This window comes from Hydra vulgaris, chromosome 01 (genome assembly GCF_038396675.1).
Source record: "Hydra vulgaris chromosome 01, alternate assembly HydraT2T_AEP".
NCBI lineage: Eukaryota > Metazoa > Cnidaria > Hydrozoa > Anthoathecata > Hydridae > Hydra > Hydra vulgaris.
In genome coordinates this window covers 65862352-65867500 of record NC_088920.1, presented here as the reverse complement: position 1 = coordinate 65867500, position 5149 = coordinate 65862352, and the positions used below count along the sequence as shown (strand labels likewise).

General features: G+C 25.0%; 1 long non-coding RNA gene across 2 annotated transcripts in view; it reads left to right on the top strand.

The window, feature by feature from the left end:
• The window catches only part of LOC136075531 (uncharacterized), a 28725-nt gene extending 23908 nt beyond the window's left edge, over positions 1–4817 (top strand). The window contains exon 6 of one of the 2 annotated variants that reach the window (XR_010635993.1): positions 4508–4817. This is a non-coding gene — a long non-coding RNA (uncharacterized LOC136075531). The remainder of the gene's footprint in view (positions 1–4507) is intronic. The other variant, XR_010635994.1, reaches the window with a different exon arrangement.
• The last annotated feature ends 332 nt before the right edge of the window (positions 4818–5149 follow it).

The following is a 5149-nucleotide window of genomic DNA, read 5'->3' as shown; positions in this document are numbered from 1 at the left end:
AAATAAGCTTTCAGGCTTGTATACTTGACAATAGCTCTTGAAATACATTTCTCTAAAGATAGCCATCTAACTGATAGATGTTTTAGAATGCCTTGATATTCTTGATTACAAAATTCGAAATACTCTCTCAATTTGCCTTTTTTTGTTTTGCACTCTTATCAAACCAATAGTACAAATCAATCATAACATTTTAGACATTTAATCCAATATAATCACAAAAAACATCATGTGCTTTACTAGCAGCTAAGTGTGCAAGATGACAATGGCAGCCATCAATAAAGATATTATTATTTTTTTCTAAAAATCTTGATGCAATCATAGAGTTTGTATTATCAACACTTAAACTTATGCAATTTTCCCATGGAATTTCATATACTTCGAATTTTTTTCTATAGAAGAAAAGATAACAGCAGCCTTTGCACAATCAACTCCAGATGTTAAGCACATATCAAAGAAATGACATGTCATTGTTTTTGAGCGGTTAGCATCAAATATTTTGATACATATAGGATTCATCTTATCAATGCCAAAGTCATTCGATCCATCTGTGCCTAAGGAATATGGGTGAACTTTACAATGTTCTACAATGTAATTTCGACAATGTGGAGCAAATGATTCGTTTATAATAGCCATTGTTTTAGTTCGACTTGCTGCATACCTCTTGGCTATTTTACTGTCTGGAAAAATCTCTTTAAATAGAGATGTAAGATGATCGGAGGTGGCTAAAGAAATATTTTGCTGAACCAAAAAATTTGTTACCATGACTTCAGCATTAATTACTTGATTATCTAATGTTGTGTAAGTTTTTAAAAAGTTATTTAAAGAAGTTTGCTTTTTTAATGCAATAACATTTGCTTTGTGACTGTTTTTTTTGCAATGATCAGATACATCTTTAACTCCTTGATGATGACAAGTTAGTTTTTTAACACACGGAACACAGTAAAATTGGTAAATATTACCTTTAACAGCCCTAACAGGGTAATCTTGGCACCATGTTGAGTTAAATTTGCATTTATATGTTTGCTTTGACGCCATTTCTTAAAATTCGGATTTAATTTATAAAACTCATGTTTAAATCTATTTATTAGTTGGAGCCGGTTTTATGATCTGTTTTGATCACTTAATATTCATTAGTTTTTGATGTAATCACAATCTTTTTCAGAATATATATTGTTATTATTTTAACCTAAAATATTTAGAGTAAATTGAAAAAAAAAGTTCTTCGGAAAAATTTTAAAATTTACCGTGAGAATTTTGGTTAAACCGTGAGACCGTGAGGTTTGTTATAAAACCGTGAGTCTCACGGTAAAACCGTGAGAGTTGGAAGGTCTGTATATATATATGTATACATAGATATATATATAAATATATAGATATATATATATGTATATATATATATGTATATATATGTATATATATATATATATATATATATATATATATATATATATATATATATATATATATATACACGTATAGCATTAACATTTTTGATAAATTTAGAACTCTAAAAATAAAAACGATATTATTTAAATTGGAATCTATTTAACTTAATTAATTGTATGTTTTTTTAAAATTTGATTGTAATAATTAAAAAAGGAAAAAATATTTATAATTTTTTTTAAATCATTGTAAAAGTAACTCTATTAAATGAAATAAGCTATTTTACAATTACTTTAGATTTCAAAATTGCCCATATATATTTTCAACAGGGTTAAGGTCTGGACTTTGTGGCGGCCATTTAAGGATGTTAGCTTTACTTTTTTTAAGAACTGTTGTGTCGCTTTGCATGTGTGTTTAGGGTCGTTGTCATGGTGAAAAAAAATTTGCTAATAATTCTTAAACGGATTGACATTAATTTTTTGAAAGCCAATCAACATACAACTTCCCTGTCATTATACATTCAACATTCACCAGTCGTCCCACACTATTTGAATCAAAACATCCCCGAGCCATAGGCGAACCACCTCCATGCTAGACTATTTTTGTAAAATTTCTATCCAAGAGTGCATCACAAGGTCTGCGCCAAACTCTTTGTCGTTTTTTAAGCCAAGTATTTGACATTTTTTCTTATCAGTCTATAACACTAAGTTCCAAAATGCCTCACACTTGTTAATATGCAGTTTTGCAAATGCTAAAAGTTTTTCTTTGCTTATACAACTAATGAGAGGTTTACTTTTCTGGAGAAGGTTTATTTAAACCACCTAAATTATTAAACCACTTAAATTAAGTCTTCTCTGTACAGTTCGATAGAAAACATTTAATTTAAGATTTTCAACAATCTGCCTTTAGGTTATTGTTGAATTTTTTTTTTTTATCAGTGCAATTAAGATATTGGTTATTGTTAAAGTATTAATGGGGCGACCAAGTCTTTTCTGATTTTCAGCAGAACCAGCTGTTTCATACTTTATACACATCTTCCTAACACCACTTACTGATATTTGATATTTTTCATCACATTGCTTGTAGGTTAGGCCCTTTTTTTCGATCAAAAGCGACTCAAGATCTGATGTCCAATGAATAATTTTGATGATAAACCATTATTGTTATTTTAACTTTTTCTAAAAATAAATTCCAAAAAATATAGTTTAAAATGCTTGTTGTTAATAACTTTAACAAAATATTTTTGATGTTAATACTTTTAAGTAATTAGTTATTGACAAAGCATTATATTTCATAATAAAAATGTAGATGTTTCTTACTTTTGTCACATTTATTTTAGACAGAAAAACTGTAAGTTAGCAAAGTTCATTTAATAGAGTTACTTTTGCATTGAGTTAAAAAGAGTTATAAATGTTTATTTTTTCTCTGGAATCAAGTTTAAAAAAAAACTTAAAACTTTTGCAGTTATATAGATTCTGACGTAAATAATACTGTATATATATATATATATATATATATATATATATATATATATATATATATATACACAAAATTATATAATTTATATATATATATATATATACAAAATTATATAATTTTGTATATATATATATGGATGCTTGTATGAGTAGTAGCGAAGGTCTTCATTGAGTGCAAGCTTCATAGTAGAGGATGCAACATTCATTTCACGTGACAAAGCCCGAATTCCAATGCCAGGGTTCTTCCACACCTGCAGACTTGCGACGAATTCTGCTGTATGAACGCAATCAGATCGTCTGCTACGGATCTTTCTTATTACTACATCCTCGTAGTCACCATTGCAAGTCTTGTTCATACCTGATTGTTTTTACTGTGTTCAGGGAGCATTGGAGCAGTCATAATATCCTTATTTTGATGGCCGGCATGAATCATCATGATGCAAGTTATTCTCTTCCATGATTCAGGTGGGTTCCAGTCATCCATCCTTTCTGACATCTTGTATATGAATGAAGAAGGGTTCAAACTTTTAAATGACCTGTAGTGTGTATTAATACCTCTAATCTACAAAAAATCATAATCAGTTATAAATATGTCAAATTTATCCGGAACACCCTGTATATATATATATATATATATATATATATATATATACACGGTAAACTCCTGGTTATTCGAATCTCCAAGGGGTATAAGAATTTATTTCGAATAACCCGAAACTCGAATAACTGATTATGCTCTTTAAAATGACCTACTTTAAGTTGCTTTCAAATTTTAAAAGTAGAAAGTAAAAAAGAAAAAGACCCTTGGATTATATATATATATATATATATATATATATATATATATATATATATATATATATATATATATATATATATATATATATATATATATATATATATATATATATATATATATATATATATATATATATATATATATATATATATATATATATATATATATATATATATATATATATATATATATATATATATATATATATATATATATATATAATTTATATATATATAATATATATATATATATATATATATATATATATATATATATAAATTATATATATATATATATGTATAAATTATATATATATATATATATATATAAATATATAATTTTTATATATATATGTAATTTATATATATATATATATATATATATATATATATATATAATTTATATATATATATATAATTTATATATATATATGTAATTTATTTATCTATATATTTTATATATAATAATAATAATCCATTTATTTAACCATAAAATATGAAAATTTACAATAATATTTATAAACTCACATAAATAACAATGTTGAGGTGTCACTCACAGAACTAACTAGTTAATGGAGTGATACCTGAACCTATAATTTATAAATTATATATATAAATAAGTTATATATATATATATATATATATATATATATATATATATATATATATATATATATATATATATATATATATATATATATATATGTATATATATATAAATATATATATATATATTTTTTTTTTTTTTTACTTTTTAAATTTAATAATAATTATACTAAATTAATAAAAAAAATTTTTTACATTTGCTTTCAGACTACTAATGGTACAAGTTTTGTTTTTTGATTTAGATTCTGTATCTCAATGATATCCTGGCCTATCGATACGATATCCTGTTAATTGTATTTTTATATATTGCATAAATATATATGCAAACACTCACACACATAAATTTTAAAAAAAATATTTATATTTTTATATATATATCTATAAATTGTATATGTTAAGCTTTTTTATTGTTATCATTGTATATTACTGTTTGTATTAAAAATTGATTTTGGAAATATTGCTAGGGCAGAGTTCAACTTACAATTTAGTTTCATTTGCCAATTCAATATATATTATAGCCACGTTTAATTACGTTTATTAATATTTTGCGATATTTTATACAGCGCGTTTTAGCGTTGATTCAACGTTATATTTCAACCTCCACTCGACGTCTTTGAGTCACGTTAAATTGACGTTTTACTAACAACGTTACAAATCCTTGCAAAATAGACTGCTTTAACAGCGTTTATGCAACGCTTTTTAGGTAACGTTTTTTCAACGCTAAGTTGCGACGTTTATTCAACGCTTTTTATGTAACGCTTTTTCAACGTTTAGTTGCGACGCTTTTGTAACGTCATTTAGTAACGTTTTTTCAACGTTACGCAAGAGATGTTTACGACGTTCTATTAAACAACGTTACATATCTTTGCAAAATCGATTACTTT